We start from the raw sequence: 19,407 nt of genomic DNA on the forward strand, positions 1-19,407 counted from the left end.
CAACAGGCTCACTGCAACGAGGGACTTAGGGGAGAAGAAGTGAACTCACCTGCGTGCAGGATGGATTGGCTTCTTAGGCTACTGGACACCATTAGCTCCAGAGGGATCGAACACAGGCCCAGCCATGGAGTCCGGTCCCGGAGCCGCGCCGCCGACCCCCTTACAGATGCCGAAAAGCGAAGAGGTTCAGAAACCGGCGGCAGAAGACTTTTCAGTCTTCATGAGGTAGCGCACAGCACTGCAGCTGTGCGCCATTGTTGTCACACACTTCACACCAGCGGTCACGGAGGGTGCAGGGCGCTGCAGGGGGCGCCCTGGGCAGCAATGAGAATACCTTGTTCTGGCTAAAAAATACATCACATATAGCCCTTGGGGCTATATGGATGTATTTAACCCCTGCCAGGTCTCACAAACTCCGGAGAAGAGCCCGCCGAAATAGGGGGCGGGGCCTATCTCCTCAGCACACAGCGCCATTTTCCTGCTCAGCTCCGCTGCGAGGAAGGCTCCCAGGACTCTCCCCTGCACTGCACTACAGAAACAGGGTAAAAAAGAGAGGGGGGGGGGGCACTTTTTTTGGCGTTTTTTGATATATATTAAGCTGCTATAAGGGAGACAACACTTCTATAGGGTTGTTCCTATATATTTATAGCGCTTGGGTGTGTGCTGGCAAACTCTCCCTCTGTCTCCCCAAAGGGCTAGTGGGGTCCTGTCTTCGATAAGAGCATTCCCTGTGTGTCTGCTGTGTGTCGGTACGTGTGTGTCGACATGTATGAGGACGATGTTGGTGTGGAGGCGGAGCAATTGCCGGTAATGGTGATGTCACCCCCTAGGGAGACGACACCGGAATGGATGGCTTTATTTATGGAATTACGTGATAATGTCAGCACATTACAAAAATCAGTTGACGACATGAGACGGCCGGAAAACCAGTTAGTACCTGTACAGGCGTCTCAGACACCGTCAGGGGCTGTAAAACGCCCTTTACCTCAGTCGGTCGACACAGACCCAGACACGGACACCGAATCTAGTCTCGACGGTGAAGAAACAAACGTATTTTCCAGTAGGGCCACACGTTATATGATCACGGCAATGAAGGAGGCTTTACATATCTCTGATACTGCATGTACCACAAAAAGGGGTATTATGTGGGGTCTGAAAAAACTACCTGTAGTTTTTCCTGAATCAGACGAATTGAATGAAGTGTGTGATGAAGCGTGGGTTAACCCCGATAGAAAACTGCTAATTTCAAAGAAGTTATTGGCATTATATCCTTTCCCGCCAGAGGTTAGGGCGCGCTGGGAAACACCCCCTAGGGTGGATAAGGCGCTCACACGCTTATCAAAACAAGTGGCGTTACCGTCTCCTGAAACGGCCGCCCTCAAGGATCCAGCAGATAGGAGGCTGGATACTACCCTGAAAAGTATATACACTCATACTGGTGTTATACTGCGACCAGCCATCGCCTCTGCATGGATGTGCAGTGCTGGGGTGGTTTGGTCGGATTCCCTGACTGAAAATATTGATACCCTGGATAGGGACAGTATTTTACTGACTATAGAGCATTTAAAGGATGCATTTCTATATATGCGAGATGCACAGAGGGATATTTGCACTCTGGCATCGAGAGTAAGTGCGATGTCCATATCTGCCAGAAGAAGTTTATGGACGCGACAATGGTCAGGTGATGCGGATTCCAAACGGCATATGGAAGTATTGCCGTATAAGGGGGAGGAATTATTTGGGGTCGGTCTATCGGATTTGGTGGCCACGGCAACAGCCGGGAAATCCACCTTTTTACCTCAGGTCCCCTCCCAACAGAAAAAGACACCGTCTTTTCAGCCGCAGTCCTTTCGTTCCTATAGGAACAAGCGGGCGAAAGGACAGTCATATTTGCCCCGAGGCAAAGGAAAGGGTAAGAGAGTGCACCAAGCAGCTTCTTCCCAGGAGCAGAAGCCCCCCCCCGGCTTCTGCAAAGCCCTCAGCATGACGTTGGGGCTTTACAAGCGGACTCAAGGGCGGTGGGGGGTCGACTCAAGAATTTCAGCGCACAGTGGGCTCACTCACAGGTGGACCCCTGGATCCTGCAGATAATATCTCAGGGTTACAGGTTGGAATTCGAGAAGTCTCCCCCTCGCCGGTTCCTAAAGTCTGCTCTGCCAACGTCTCCCTCAGACAGGGCGACGGTATTGGAAGCCATTCACAAGCTGTATTCTCAGCAGGTGATAGTCAAGGTACCCCTCCTACAACAGGGAAAGGGGTATTATTCCACACTATTTGTGGTACCGAAGCCGGACGGCTCGGTAAGACCTATTCTAAATCTGAAATCTTTGAACCTGTACATACAAAAATTCAAGTTCAAGATGGAGTCACTCAGAGCAGTGATAGCGAATCTGGAAGAAGGGGACTTTATGGTGTCCCTGGACATCAAGGATGCTTACCTGCATGTCCCAATTTGCCCTTCACATCAAGGGTACCTCAGGTTCGTGGTGCAAAAAAGTCATTATCAGTTTCAGACGCTGCCGTTTGGATTGTCCACGGCACCTCGGGTCTTTACCAAGGTAATGGCCGAAATGATGTTTCTTCTACGAAGAAAAGGCGTATTAATTATCCCTTACTTGGACGATCTCCTGATAAGGGCAAGGTCCAGGGAACAGCTGGGGGACGTAGTAGCACTAACCCAAATAGTGCTGCAACAGCACGGGTGGATTCTGAATTTTCCAAAATCTCAATTGACCCCGACGACACGTCTGCTGTTCCTGGGAATGATTCTGGACACGGTTCAGAAAAAGGTGTTTCTTCCGGAGGAGAAAGCCAAGGAGTTATCCGAACTTGTCAGGAACCTCCTAAAACCAGGGAAAGTGTCTGTGCATCAATGCACAAGAGTCCTGGGAAAGATGGTGGCTTCTTACGAAGCGATTCCATTCGGCAGATTCCACGCACGAACTTTTCAGTGGGATCTGCTGGACAAATGGTCCGGATCGCATCTGCAGATGCATCAGCGGATAACCTTGTCGCCACGGACAAGGGTGTCTCTTCTGTGGTGGTTGCAGAGTGCTCATCTGTTAGAGGGCCGCAGATTCGGCATACAGGACTGGGTCCTGGTGACCACGGATGCCAGTCTGAGAGGCTGGGGAGCGGTCACACAGGGAAGAAACTTCCAGGGAGTATGGTCAAACCTGGAGATGTCTCTTCACATAAATATACTGGAGCTAAGAGCGATTTACAATGCTCTAAGCCTGGCAAAACCCCTGCTTCAGGGTCAGCCGGTGTTGATCCAGTCGGACAACATCACGGCAGTCGCCCACGTAAACAGACAGGGCGGCACAAGAAGCAGGAGAGCAATGGCAGAAGCTGCAAGGATTCTTCGCTGGGCGGAAGATCATGTGATAGCACTGTCAGCAGTGTTCATTCCGGGAGTGGACAACTGGGAAGCAGACTTCCTCAGCAGACACGATCTACACCCGGGAGAGTGGGGACTTCATCCAGAAGTCTTCCACATGATTGTGAACCGTTGGGAAAAACCAAAGGTGGACATGATGGCGTCTCGCCTCAACAAAAAACTGGACAGGTATTGCGCCAGGTCAAGAGACCCTCAGGCAATAGCTGTGGACGCTCTGGTAACGCCGTGGGTGTTCCAGTCAGTGTATGTGTTTCCTCCTCTGCCTCTCATACCAAAAGTACTGAGAATTATACGGCAAAGGGGAGTAAGAACGATACTCGTGGCTCCGGATTGGCCAAGAAGAACTTGGTACCCGGAACTTCAGGAGATGCTCACGGAAGATCCGTGGCCTCTACCTCTAAGACGGGACCTGCTTCAGCAGGGACCATGTCTATTCCAAGACTTACCGCGGCTGCGTTTGACGGCATGGCGGTTGAACGCCGAATTCTAAGGGAAAAAGGCATTCCGGAAGAGGTCATTCCTACACTGGTAAAAGCCAGGAAGGAGGTGACTGCACAACATTATCACCGCATTTGGAGAAAATATGTTGCGTGGTGTGAGGCCAGGAAGGCCCCCACGGAGGAATTTCAATTGGGTCGATTCCTACATTTCCTGCAAACAGGATTGTCTATGGGCCTCAAGTTGGGGTCCATTAAGGTTCAAATTTCGGCCCTGTCGATTTTCTTCCAGAAAGAATTGGCTTCAGTTCCTGAAGTCCAGACTTTTGTAAAAGGAGTACTACATATACAGCCCCCGGTTGTGCCCCCAGTGGCTCCGTGGGACCTTAATGTAGTTTTGGATTTTCTCAAATCCCATTGGTTTGAGCCACTCAAATCGGCGGATTTGAAATATCTTACATGGAAAGTAACCATGCTACTGGCCCTGGCTTCAGCCAGGAGAGTGTCAGAATTGGCGGCTTTATCGTATAAAAGCCCATATCTGATTTTCCATTCGGACAGGGCAGAACTGCGGACGCGTCCTCATTTTCTGCCTAAGGTGGTGTCAGCGTTTCACCTGAACCAGCCTATTGTGGTGCCTGCGGCTACTAGCGATTTGGAGGATTCCAAGTTGCTGGACGTTGTCAGGGCATTGAAAATATATATTTCAAGGACGGCTGGAGTCAAAAAATCTGACTCGCTGTTTATACTGTATGCACCCAACAAGCTGGGTGCTCCTGCTTCTAAGCAGACGATTGCTCGTTGGATTTGTAGCACAATTCAACTTGCACATTCTGTGGCAGGCCTGCCACAGCCTAAATCTGTCAAGGCCCATTCCACAAGGAAGGTGGGCTCATCCTGGGCGGCTGCCCGAGGGGTCTCGGCATTACAACTCTGCCGAGCAGCTACGTGGTCGGGGGAGAACACGTTTGTAAAATTCTACAAATTTGATACCCTGGCTAAAGAGGACCTGGAGTTCTCTCATTCGGTGCTGCAGAGTCATCCGCACTCTCCCGCCCGTTTGGGAGCTTTGGTATAATCCCCATGGTCCTGACGGAGTCCCCAGCATCCACTAGGACGTTAGAGAAAATAAGATTTTACTTACCGATAAATCTATTTCTCGTAGTCCGTAGTGGATGCTGGGCGCCCATCCCAAGTGCGGATTGTCTGCAATACTTGTACATAGTTATTGTTACAAAGAAATCGGGTTGTTATTGTTGTGAGCCGTCTGTTCAGAGGCTCCTACGTTGTCATACTGTTAACTGGGTTCAGATCACAAGTTGTACGGTGTGATTGGTGTGGCTGGTATGAGTCTTACCCGGGATTCAAAATCCTTCCTTATTGTGTACGCTCGTCCGGGCACAGTATCCTAACTGAGGCTTGGAGGAGGGTCATAGGGGGAGGAGCCAGTGCACACCACCTGATCCTAAAGCTTTATTTTTGTGCCCTGTCTCCTGCGGAGCCGCTAATCCCCATGGTCCTGACGGAGTCCCCAGCATCCACTACGGACTACGAGAAATAGATTTATCGGTAAGTAAAATCTTATTTTCTCTGACGTCCTAGTGGATGCTGGGACTCCGTCAGGACCATGGGGAATAGCGGCTCCGCAGGAGACAGGGCACAAAATTTAAAAGTTTGACCACTAGGTGGTGTGTACTGGCTCCTCCCCCTATGACCCTCCTCCAAGCCTCAGTTAGGTTTTTGTGCCCGTCCGAGCAGGGTGCAATCTAGGTGGCTCTCCTAAAGAGCTGCTTAGAAAAAGTTTGTTAGGTTTTTTATTTTCAGTGAGTCCTGCTGGCAACAGGCTCACTGCAACGAGGGACTTAGGGGAGAAGAAGTGAACTCACCTGCGTGCAGGATGGATTTGCTTCTTAGGCTACTGGACACTAGCTCCAGAGGGACGATCACAGGTACAGCCTGGATGGGTCACCGGAGCCGCGCCGCCGACCCCCTTGCAGATGCCGAATAGAGAAGAGGTCCAGAAACCGGCGGCAGAAGACGTCTCAGTCTTCATGAGGTAGCGCACAGCACTGCAGCTGTGCGCCATTGCTCTCCGCACACTTCACACCAGCGGTCACTGAGGGTGCAGGGCGCTGGGGGGGGCGCCCTGGGCAGCAATGTAATATACCTATTCTGGCTAAAATATATCACATATAGCCCCTGGGGCTATATGGATGTATTTAACCCCTGCCAGGTTCCAAAAAAACCGGGAGAAGAAGCCCGCCGAAAAGGGGGCGGGGCCTATTCTCCTCAGCACACAGCGCCATTTTCCTGCCCAGCTCCGCTGCGAGGAAGGCTCCCAGGACTCTCCCCTGCACTGCACTACAGAAGCAGGGTAAAAACAGAGAGGGGGGGCACTTATTGGCGATATTTATAATATTTGAGCTGCTATAAAGGGAACACACTTATTAAGGTTGTCCCTATATATATTTATAGCGCTTGGGTGTGTGCTGGCAAACTCTCCCTCTGTCTCCCCAAAGGGCTAGTGGGGTCCTGTCTTCTATCAGAGCATTCCCTGTGTGTCTGCTGTGTGTCGGTACGTGTGTGTCGACATGTATGAGGACGATGTTGGCGTGGAGGCGGAGCAATTGCCTGTAATGGTGATGTCACCCCCTAGGGAGTCGACACCAGAATGGATGGCTTTGTTTATGGAATTACGGGATAGTGTCAGCACGCTACAAAAGTCGGTTGACGACATGAGACAGCCGGCAAACCAGTTAGTACCTGTCCAGGCGTCTCAGACACCGTCAGGGGCTGTAAAACGCCCTTTACCTCAGTCGGTCGACACAGACCCAGACACTGACACTGAATCCAGTGTCGACGGTGAAGAAACAAACGTATTTTCCAGTAGGGCCACATGTTATATGATCACGGCAATGAAGGAGGCTTTGCATATCTCTGATACTGCAAGTACCACAAAAAGGGGTATTATGTGGGGTGTGAAAAAACTACCGATAGTTTTTCCTGAATCAGAGGAACTGAAAACACCTCCTAGGGTGGATAAGGCGCTCACACGCTTATCAAAGCAAGTGGCGTTACCGTCTCCTGATACGGCCGCCCTCAAGGATCCAGCTGATAGGAGGCTGGAGAATACATTAAAAAGTATATACACACATACGGGTGTTATACTGAGACCAGCAATCGCCTCAGCCTGGATGTGCAGTGCTGGCGTGGCTTGGTCGGAGTCACTGTCTGAAAATATTGATACCCTGGATAGGGACAGTATTTTACTGACTATAGAGCAGTTAAAGGATGCATTTCTTTATATGCGAGATGCACAGAGAGATATTTGCACTCTGGCATCAAAAGTAAGTGCGATGTCCATATCTGCCAGAAGAAGTTTATGGACGCGCCAGTGGTCAGGTGATGCGGATTCCAAACGACATATGGAAGTATTGCCGTATAAGGGGGAGGAATTATTTGGGGTCGGTCTATCGGATCTGGTGGCCACGGCAACGGCCGGAAAATCCACCTTTTTACCCCAGGTCACCTCCCAGCAGAAAAAGCCGCAGGCTTTTCAGCCGCAGTCCTTTCGTTCCTATAAGAACAAACGAGCAAAAGGACATTCCTATTTGCCCCGAGGCAGAGGAAAGGGTAAGAGACTGCAACAAGCAGCTCCTTCCCAGGAGCAGAAGCCCTCCCCGGCTTCTACAAAGGCGTCAGCATGACGCTGGGACCTTACAAGCAGACTCAGGGGCGGTGGGGGGTCGCCTCAAACATTTCAGCGCACAGTGGGCTCACTCGCAAGTGGACCCCTGGATCCTGCAGGTAGTATCTCAGGGTTACAGGTTGGAATTCGAGAAGTCCCCTCCTCGCCGTTTCCTAAAGTCTGCTTTGCCAACGTCTCCCTCCGACAGGTCGACGGTATTGGAGGCCATTCACAAGCTGTATTCTCAGCAGGTGATAGTCAAGGTACCCCTCCTACAACAGGGACAGGGGTATTACTCCACGCTATTTGTGGTACCGAAGCCGGACGGCTCGGTAAGACCGATTCTAAATCTAAAATCTCTGAACCTGTACATACAAAAATTCAAGTTCAAGATGGAGTCACTCAGAGCAGTGATAGCGAATCTGGAAGAAGGGGATTTTATGGTGTCCTTGGACATCAAGGATGCTTACCTTCATGTTCCAATTTGTCCTTCACACCAAGGGTACCTCAGGTTCGTGGTCCAAAACTGTCATTATCAGTTTCAGACGCTGCCGTTTGGATTGTCCACGGCACCCCGGGTCTTTACCAAGGTAATGGCCGAAATGATGATCCTTCTTCGAAGAGAAGGCGTCTTAATTATCCCTTACTTGGACGATCTCCTGATAAGGGCAAGATCCAGAGAACAGCTGGAGGTCGGAGTAGCACTAACCCAAGTAGTGCTCCAACAACACGGGTGGATTCTGAATTTTCCAAAATCCCAACTGATCCCGACGACACGTCTGTTGTTCCTAGGGATGATTCTGGACACTGTTCAGAAAAAGGTATTTCTTCCGGAGGAGAAAGCCAGGGAGTTATCCGATCTAGTCAGGAACCTCCTAAAACCAGGAAAAGTATCTGTGCATCAATGCACAAGAGTCCTGGGAAAAATGGTAGCTTCTTACGAAGCGATTCCATTCGGCAGATTCCATGCACGAACTTTTCAGTGGGATCTGCTGGACAAATGGTCCGGATCGCATCTGCAGATGCATCAGCGGATAAAATTGTCCACAAGGACAAGAGTGTCTCTGCTATGGTGGTTGCAGAGTGCTCATCTGTTAGAGGGCCGCAGATTCGGCATACAGAACTGGGTCCTAGTGACCACGGATGCCAGCCTGAGAGGCTGGGGAGCGGTCACACAGGGAAGAAACTTCCAGGGCGTGTGGTCAAGCCTGGAGACGTCTCTTCACATAAATATACTGGAGCTAAGAGCAATCTACAAAGCTCTAAGCCTGGCAAAACCTCTGCTTCAGGGTCAGCCGGTGTTGATTCAGTCGGACAACATCACGGCAGTCGCCCACGTAAACAGACAGGGCGGCACAAGAAGCAGGAGGGCAATGGCAGAAGCTGCAAGGATTCTCCGCTGGGCAGAAAATCATGTGTTAGCACTGTCAGCTGTGTTCATCCCGGGAGTGGACAACTGGGAAGCAGACTTCCTCAGCAGACACGATCTGCACCCGGGAGAGTGGGGACTTCATCCAGAAGTCTTCCACATGATTGTGGTCCATTGGGAAAGACCAATGGTGGACATGATGGCGTCCCGCCTCAACAAAAAACTGGACAGGTATTGCGCCAGGTCAAGAGACCCTCAGGCAATAGCTGTAGACGCTCTGGTAACACCATGGGTGTACCAGTCAGTGTATGTGTTTCCTCCTCTGCCTCTCATACCAAAAGTACTGAGAATTATACGGCAAAGGGGAGTAAGAACGATACTCGTGGCTCCGGATTGGCCAAGAAGAACTTGGTACCCGGAACTTCAGGAGATGCTCACGGAAGATCCGTGGCCTCTACCTCTAAGACGGGACCTGCTTCAGCAGGGACCGTGTCTATTCCAAGACTTACTGCGGCTGCGTTTGACGGCATGGCGGTTGAACGCCGAATCCTAAGGGAAAAAGGCATTCCGGAAGAGGTCATCCCTACCCTGGTAAAAGCCAGGAAGGAGGTGACTGCACAACATTATCACCGCATTTGGAGAAAATATGTTGCGTGGTGTGAGGCCAGGAAGGCCCCGACGGAGGAATTTCAACTGGGTCGATTCCTACATTTCCTGCAAACAGGATTGTCTATGGGCCTCAAATTAGGGTCCATTAAGGTTCAAATTTCGGCCCTGTCGATTTTCTTCCAGAAAGAATTGGCTTCAGTTCCTGAAGTCCAGACTTTTGTAAAAGGAGTACTACATATACAGCCCCCGGTTGTGCCCCCAGTGGCACCGTGGGATCTTAATATAGTTTTGGATTTTCTCAAATCCCATTGGTTTGAGCCACTCAAATCGGTGGATTTGAAATATCTTACATGGAAAGTAACCATGCTACTGGCCCTGGCTTCAGCCAGGAGAGTGTCAGAATTGGCGGCTTTATCGTATAAAAGCCCATATCTGATTTTCCATTCGGACAGGGCAGAACTGCGGACGCGTCCTCACTTTCTGCCTAAGGTGGTTTCAGCGTTTCACCTGAACCAGCCTATTGTGGTGCCTGCGGCTACTAGCGATTTGGAGGATTCCAAGTTGCTGGACGTTGTCAGAGCATTGAAAATATATATTTCAAGGACGGCTGGAGTCAGAAAATCTGACTCGCTGTTTATACTGTATGCACCCAACAAGCTGGGTGCTCCTGCTTCTAAGCAGACGATTGCTCGTTGGATTTGTAGCACAATTCAACTTGCACATTCTGTGGCAGGCCTGCCACAGCCTAAATCTGTCAAGGCCCATTCCACAAGGAAGGTGGGCTCATCTTGGGCGGCTGCCCGAGGGGTCTCGGCATTACAACTCTGCCGAGCAGCTACGTGGTCAGGGGAGAACACGTTTGTAAAATTCTACAAATTTGATACCCTGGCTAAGGAGGACCTGGAGTTCTCTCATTCGGTGCTGCAGAGTCATCCGCACTCTCCCGCCCGTTTGGGAGCTTTGGTATAATCCCCATGGTCCTGACGGAGTCCCAGCATCCACTAGGACGTCAGAGAAAATAAGATTTTACTTACCGATAAATCTATTTCTCGTAGTCCGTAGTGGATGCTGGGCGCCCATCCCAAGTGCGGATTGTCTGCAATACTTGTACATAGTTATTGTTACAAAAAAATCGGGTTGTTATTGTTGTGAGCCGTCTGTTCAGAGGCTCCTACGTTTGTCATACTGTTAACTGGGTTCAGATCACAAGTTGTACGGTGTGATTGGTGTGGCTGGTATGAGTCTTACCCGGGATTCAAAATCCTTCCTTATTGTGTACGCTCGTCCGGGCACAGTATCCTAACTGAGGCTTGGAGGAGGGTCATAGGGGGAGGAGCCAGTACACACCACCTAGTGGTCAAACTTTTAAATTTTGTGCCCTGTCTCCTGCGGAGCCGCTATTCCCCATGGTCCTGACGGAGTCCCAGCATCCACTACGGACTACGAGAAATAGATTTATCGGTAAGTAAAATCTTATTTTAGTTGTAGTGTACCAGTGTCACAACGCTTACTAGTATTGGTATTACACGCCAAGCACTCGGTGACTTTCAGCAGTGTCTGAATGAAATGCTTCTGCAGATTTACAGTCCTCTTAGGCTCTAGTAACACAGGAGAGGTCTTCCACAGTTTTTTTTCTCTCCTACTTGTGATGGGGTAACATGTTTCATGGAAGGAGATGCAGAGAAGTGGCACACTGCAAAGAATGGGAAGTCTGACCTTGCTCCGCTGTCATTACCGCCAGGGCTGTACAACCTTTGGGCAGACACTGCAGAGGGTTCGCACTGTGGATCTTCATGGGAGACAGTAATGGTGCCCATACACTTTAGAATGCCCCGCGATGCGACATCGCGGGGCATCGCACCAACAGTTCAGGCAGGTGCGATGAAATCGCACCTGAACTGCCAAAGTGATTACCATGCGATCATGCGATAGATCACATGATAATCACGTGATGGGCACGTCACCGCCGAGTGGGAGCCCATCGCGCATCTCAGTGCGATATATTGCATGTGTTTTAAAAAAACACATGCGATCGCACTGCAATGCGATAAATAGTAAGTGCAGCACATACTATCATGAGACGCGATATTCGAGCGGCGTGCCCGTGCATCGTGTCGCATGGTACCTAAAATGTGCATACAATCCTTTGATTTCTCTCACAGATGCGGTCGAAATCGAAGGATTGTACCTGATATCTCACAAGTGTATGGGCTACATAAGAATATGTATGTCCATGCAGCACAGAGCAACATGCAATGCGACTTATCGCATAATGCTTCTACCTCTGTTATAGAGCAGATGGCTGTATGCACACGTGCTCAGTAAGTGAGAGTATGCAAATATGAGAGTCAAACTATGCGGGTTATTCAGTGTCAGTCACAAAATTGCTGAACCGCCGATAATTGGCCATGCGCGGACTTTCAAAATGAGATCACATCCCGGCATGATGCGATCGCATAGTGATTGAGAGCCGACGGGCATTCAGAGGCTGCGACGCTGCGTTGGTTAGGAGTGGTGTCGGAAAAGCAGGCATGTAATGGCCGTTTCAGGGCGGGTGACATCACCTGTGATCGCTGCAACGGAAAACTTGGCGCCGGTGCGCCTGCATGCGCAGCCTGGCTGCTTATGCAGGGGGGCAACCGGTATTCCTGATGTTTACAAATTTCTGCAAAATGCTGGGCGATCTTGCCCTGTGCTGGGCGGCTCTCACCATGCGATTTTAAGCTGTAGCAGTTCTATGAATTTAGCAGAACTGCTTCTGAAGATGAATAACCTCCTATGATCGCATCTATCTATAGTACTGTACACATACAACTAAAGAGACAGACGCAACATTCCCACGTAAGTTCAGTGAGGGTGTGGTAACACAAAATGTGGTCCTGCCGACCTGGACGTAAGGGTATATACATTCATTGTTATTATTATTTATATGGCACCAGAAGGGCTCTGCAGCACCATACAAATTCATAAGCATAAATAGTGCAAATAAAATAAGAAAAAAGTGCAAAACATTGCAGCGCATGAACTACATACAAGCTATATAACCATTGTAGCATCAGCAATCATAATACCCATAAGAGCAGTGCTGCCTGGCTGAACCCAAAGGTGCCACAGTTGGCAATGGGTAGGAGATAATGCAAGTAAGGGAAGTAGAAACTCGGGAAGGAAGAGGGCCCTGCTCGTCAGTGCCAGATTAAGGACCACTTGGGCCTGGAGCTGACATTTATGGAGGGCCTATTGTGTATCGCCGAAGGGAGTGTGACCAGCAACAGTACTAGTACTAGTGTCTGCTACTAGTGTTCAGTGCAGTGAATATCAAAACAATCTAAAAATATGTATTATGGCCCAGATTTATCAAGGCTTGGAGAGTGATAAATTGCACAGTAATAAACTACGAACCAATCTGCTCCTGTCATTTTTCAAACCCTGCCTGTAACATGACAGCTAGGAGCTGATTGGCTGGTTGGTACTTTATCACTGTGCAATTTATTACTCTCCAAGGCTTTATAAATCTGGACCTTTGGTTGGTGCTGTACAGTAGGTGCTGGCCAGTGTCTAACAGAAGTGTGTAGGATGTAATGTGTGTACAACACATACAACATGAAACATTTGACAGTACTCAGGGTGAGTTTGCGAGGGAAGCGTGTAAAGACAGGTATGGATGTGGGGGCCGCTGGCGTTCAGTAGAAGTCCGCTGAGGGAACACTTGTATAGCAGTGTCCTGGGGATGATAGCTAGACGTCCGGCTTTGAGTATGGGCTTGTGGTGTTGTGGTGCCAAGCGCTCTGTCAGTGCAGTTATATATGTATGCCAGCTGGCTGGTGGTATAACTTACAGTTGGTCAGAGATGTGTGCCTCTGTCTGCAGCAGCAATTCATCCCGGCTTCTCTTAGCAGTCAGCAGCAGCCAGATACATCAGTCACAATCTCCCGGGCTGCCTCCCCGGAGCTAAGCTTGGCAGCTGCCAGTAGAGGGATGGCAAGGAAAACCAGCAGCCACAAGGGGAACAGGATCCCCCGAGCCGGACGATCAGTGGCCCTTTCAGCACCCTCACAGCTATGATTCCACTCCAACGCCACTAACACAGCCCTCACAGTGTACATAGTTTTGCTGAACGCACAAAGACTGAGTGTCCACAGGCTTGCAGATCACCTGTCTGAGCATGGCTGCCAATGTGAGCAACCCAGAGTCTGTACACACACACACACACACACACACACACACACACACACACACACACACACACCCTATTCCCAAGTCACCCCCCCAACAGTCACTCCAAACACAACCTGTCCCCTTCAGTTACTACACACACACACAGCCTGTTCCCGCCAAAACACACAGCCCCTCCCCCCACAACACTCCAGTCACTGCAAACACAGCCTGTCCCCTTCAGTTACTACACACACAACCTGTTACCCCCAGACCCACCCCACCCACAGCCTGTCCCCTCCAGTCACTACACAGACACACATCCTGTCCCCTCCAGTCACTACGCACACACAGCCTGTCCCCTCCAGTCACTATACACACACAGCCTGTCCCCTCCAGTCACTACGCAGGCACACAGCCTGTCCCCTCCAGTCACTACGTAGACACGCACACACAGCCTGTGCCCTCCAGTCACTACACAGACACACAGCCTGTCCCCTCCAGTCACTACGCAGACACACAGCCTGTCCCCTCCAGTCACTACGCAGACACACAGCCTGTCCCCTCCAGTCACTATGCACATAGAGCCTGTCCCCTCCAGTCACTATACACACACAGCCTGTCCCCTCCAGTCACTACGCAGACACACACACACAGCCTGTCCCCTCCAGTCACTACGCAAACACATACACAGCATGTCCCCTCCAGTCACTACGCAGACACATAGCCTGTCCCCTCCAGTCACTACACAGACACACAGCCTGTCCCCTCCAGTCACTACGCACACACACAGCCTGTCCCCTCCAGTCACTATGCAGACACGCACACAGCCTGTCCCCTCCAGTCACTACGCAGACACACAGCCTGTCCCCTCTAGTCACTACGCAGACACAGCCTGTCCCCTCCAGTCACTACGCAGACACACACACACAGCCTGTCCCCTCCAGTCACTATGCAGACACGCACACAGCCTGTCCCCTCCAGTCACTACGCAGACACACAGCCTGTCCCCTCCAGTCACTATGCAGACACACACACACAGCCTGTCCCCTCCAGTCACTACGCAGACACACACAGCCTGTCCCCTCCAATCGCTACGCAGACACACAGCCTGTCCCCTCCAGTTACTACACGCAGACACACAGCCTGTCCCCCACCAGTCACTACGCAGACACACACACAGCCTGTCCCCTCCAGTCACTATGCAGACACACAGAGCCTGTCCCCTACAGTCATTACGCAGACACACACAGCCTGTCCCCTGCAGTCACTACGCAGACACACAAAGCCTGTCCCCTCCAGTCACTATGCAGACACACACACACAGCCTGTCCCCTCCAGTCACTATGCAGACACACACACAGCCTGTCCCCTCCAGTCACTACGCAGACACACAGCCTGTCCCCTCCAGTCACTATGCAGACACACACACACACAGCCTGTCCCCTCCAGTCACTACGCAGACACACACAGCCTGTCCCCTCCAATCGCTACGCAGACACACAGCCTGTCCCCTCCAGTTACTACACGCAGACACACAGCCTGTCCCCTCCAGTCACTACGCAGACACACAGAGCCTGTCCCCTCGAGTCACTACGCAGACACACAGAGCCTGTCCCCTCGAGTCACTACGCAGACACACAGAGCCTGTCCCCTCCAGTCACTACGCAGACACACAGCCTGTCCCCTCCAGTCACTACGCAGGCACACACAGCCTGTCCCCTCCAGTCACTACGCAGACACACACACACAGCCTGTCCCCTCCAGTCACTATGCAGACACACACACAGCCTGTCCCCTCCAGTCACTACGCACACGCACAGCCTGTCCCCTCCATTCAATACGCACACACACAGCCTGTCCCCTCCAGTCACTACGCAGACACACAGCCTGTCCCCTCCAGTCATTACGCAGACACACAGCCTGTCCCCTCCAGTCACTACGCAGATACACAGCCTGTCCCCTCCAGTCACTACACAGACACACAGCCTGTCACATACACAAACACACACACCCAGCCTATTGCCTCCGGTCACTACATACAGCCTGTTCACACAGACAGTTGCCCCCAGACACCCCACCTACACCCTGCTTCCATCCCCTTCATTGAACCAGCCAGACACAGACAGCAGGAGCAGGAAGGGATGCAGACAGACCCACACACAATTACCCTAAGTCCCCCCACTCACATCATGTTTCCCACACTCACTGGGCCAGCTGGACACAGCATGCAAGAGTAGGAAACGATGCAGTGTCCAGGCAAATTTGGAGGTGTGGCCTAATCACGGACATGTGGCCACGCTCCCTTTGAGGGGAGAAAACCTACCATTCAGCCAGCAGTAGCCAGCCAAGCGGCAAAGCGACCCAGTGTCCGGTGGTGGGGAGGCGCTTGTGGCATGTTCACAGTGTGATATCACGGCGCAGGGAAGGAGCAAAGACATTTTGCGGTGCAGGGAGGACTTCTGAGGCTGTTACAGGTGGGCAAGTGAAAGGGAGGGGTTGTAAAGTAGCAGTGTCAGTTGGCTGTTTCTAGCAGCTCTGGTGGGCCTATTATGATGGGCGGGCCTGGAGCTGCAGCTCCACCCGCCTCAGTGTTAATCCAGCTCTGCTGCTCGTGAGAATTTACAGTCTGTAATAGAGGGAAAGACAAATGGGCGCTAACAAGTACACACGGATGAAGGCCTGTGATAAATAAGGAGCATATTACCCCAATACAAGCTCTGTGTATGTGTGCCAATATGCTACTTTTCCATGAATGTTTCTTTTGAGTAATCTACACCCATGTTACTTCCAACCCTGCATCAGCCTCACAGTGCACTGTGTGTACAATGGGGGTGATTCTGAGTTGATCGCTATTTTTTTCGTTCGCACAACATGGCCCTCATTCCGAGTTGTTCGCTCGGTAAATTTTTTCGCATCGCAGCGATTTTCCGCTTAGTGCGCATGCGCAATGTCCGCAGTGCGACTGCGCCAAGTAAATTTGCTATGCAGTTAGGAATTTTACTCACGTTTTTTTCTTCGTTCTGGTGATCGTAATGTGATTGACAGGAAGTGGGTGTTTCTGGGCGGAAACTGGCCGTTTTATGGGTGTGTGTAAAAAAAACGCTACCGTTTCTGGGAAAAACGCGGGAGTGGCTGGAGAAACGGAGGAGTGTCTGGGCGAACGCTGGGTGTGTTTGTGATGTCAAACCAGGAACGACAAGCACTGAACTGATCGCAGATGCCGAGTAAGTTTGAAGCTACTCAGAAACTGCTAAGAGGTGTGTAATCGCAATTTTGAGAATCTTTCGTTGGCAATTTTAAGAAGCTAAGATTCACTCCCAGTAGGCGGCGGCTTAGCGTGTGTAAAGCTGCTAAAAGCAGCTTGCGAGCGAACAACTCGGAATGAGGGCCCATTGGCCCTCATTCCGAGTTGATCGGTCGCAAGGCGAATTTAGCAGAGTTACACACGCTAAGCCGCCGCCTACTGGGAGTGAATCTTAGCTTCTTAAAATTGCGACCGATGTATTCGCAATATTGCGATTACTAACTACTTAGCAGTTTCAGAGTAGCTCCAGACTTACTCTGCCTGTGCGATCAGTTCAGTGCTTGTCCTTCCTGGTTGACGTCACAAACACACCCAGCGTTCGCCCAGGCACTCCCACCGTTTCTCCGGCCACTCCTGCGTTTTTTCCGGAAACGGTAGCGTTTTCAGCCACACGCCCCTGAAACGCCGTGTTTCCGCCCAGTAACACCCATTTCCTGTCAATCACATTACGATCGCCGGAGCGAAGAAAAAGCCGTGAGTAAAAATACTTTCTTCATAGTAAAGTTACTTGGCGCAGTCGCAGTGCGAACTTTGCGCATGCGTACTAAGCGGATTTTCACTGCGATGCGATGAAAAAGAACGAGCGAACAACTCGGAATGAGGGCCCATATACGCAAAATTGTGAACACGTTGTACAATAGCGAATATCCGGCCCCAACGTATTTTTGCTATATCGTACGCAGTATTACACAAAGTAGGCGTATGCCAAATGACATTGCACTAATGCGAACCCATCGCATTACCACAAACCTCATCGTAAAATTACTAACTTCTCGTAGATTTATACATTCTTCTTAAAATTGCACACGCTTTTGCTAAAAAACGCACAGCAATGGTTTGCTTGTTTTTAAGTTAAATTACACCTCTCAGTTCAAACTCCACAAGCCTTCCTCAATTACGATACCAATTAGTGTAATGAATGATAATGGTCATGACCAATTAAGTCTTCAAAGAATACCTGAAGAACACTTTGTAGGCATAATTGTACATCAACATTTAAATTAATAAATAAAAGATATAGATGTGGTAAATGTGCCTGGTCTGTTTTTTTTTTTTTTGGTGTAGAGGTGTAGTGTGTGAATAAATGTGTTTACATGTTTTTATAAATAATAAGCTCCTGGTTTTTTTTTTTTTGTTTGTGTCATTTTAATAAACTATTCTTAAATAAGAGGTGTGAACTGTTTTAGGTCACCAATTTCTGCACGCAAATCTGCTTTTCCTAAATAGCATAAATAAACACAACACCCGCTTAACTTCAAAAACAATTGTTTTATTTTTAATTTTTTTAAAAACTAATGTTTAAAAAAATAACCTTTTTCATCTTAGAAATTTTTTTCTAAGTTTTCAAGGTCCTCAGTCACGGCCCTCAGATTCCCTTTACGCCTAGAAACAATAGCAGGCAAACTGGTGGGATCTCCAACTGCCACATCTGAAATGAAGAGGCAAAGAAAACATTAATAACTTACTCACATTACCTATTATACAAGCAAGGCACAAAGCACACTTTAATGCAGGCATGTCCAAACTGTGGCCCTCCAGCTGTTGTGAAACTACATATACCAGCATGCCTTGACACAGTTTTGCTGTCAGAGAATGCTAAAGCTGTTTTAGGGCATGCCGGGATGTGTACTTTCTCAACAGCTGGAGGTCCGAATTTTTGACAGGCCTGCTTTAATGGCAAAGTGACTACATCATGGATGTTTTAATGAGAAACCAGTAGCAGAAAAACACACAAGCCTGCTCAGCAATGTTTTGTATTTTTTATTTATATTTTTAAGAAAGTGTACCACACCATGGGGTACATTTACTAATATGTGAGTTCTATTTAAGATGGGTCGTTGCCCATAGCAACCAATAACATTAAACATATTATCTTGTAGAAGGTGAGAAATAAATGACAAGTAGAATCTGCTTGGTTGCTATGGGCAACATCCCATCTTAAATAGAACTACCATCTTAGTAAATGTAACACCATGCTGGGATTCATTCACATCTGGAGTGAAGCAGACTTATCTTTTTTGGGGTTGGCCCTAAATCAGCACTCTGCATATCAACATCTTCAGAAGGACAACATATCCTAGCATGCACCACACTACCTGAAAGCCTACATAAGGTCTAACAGCTTTTAAAATGTTAAAATCCTAAATTGTAGGAGTGTAACTTTCACAACACAAATCACTGTGTCCTTAGCCTGCCTAACAAAGTGAAGCCTGCGACTTCAATGTGCAAATATTGGAATACCCAGGCACAAGTGTAAAAGTCAAACAACAAACTAAACTCCACTCAAGTCTAACTGTTTTGCAGATAATGTATCACATTATCCAGGCAACCCTGTCGACATAATGAGTGTCAACCTAGAGTGGGCATCCTCAACATTGCAAACGTAGACACTGTACATCTAATGTTCCTCACACAAATGTAAAAGCATCATCCATGGGTGGTATT

The sequence above is a fragment of the Pseudophryne corroboree genome, chromosome 4 (assembly GCF_028390025.1).
Source record: "Pseudophryne corroboree isolate aPseCor3 chromosome 4, aPseCor3.hap2, whole genome shotgun sequence".
NCBI classification, from domain to species: domain Eukaryota; kingdom Metazoa; phylum Chordata; class Amphibia; order Anura; family Myobatrachidae; genus Pseudophryne; species Pseudophryne corroboree.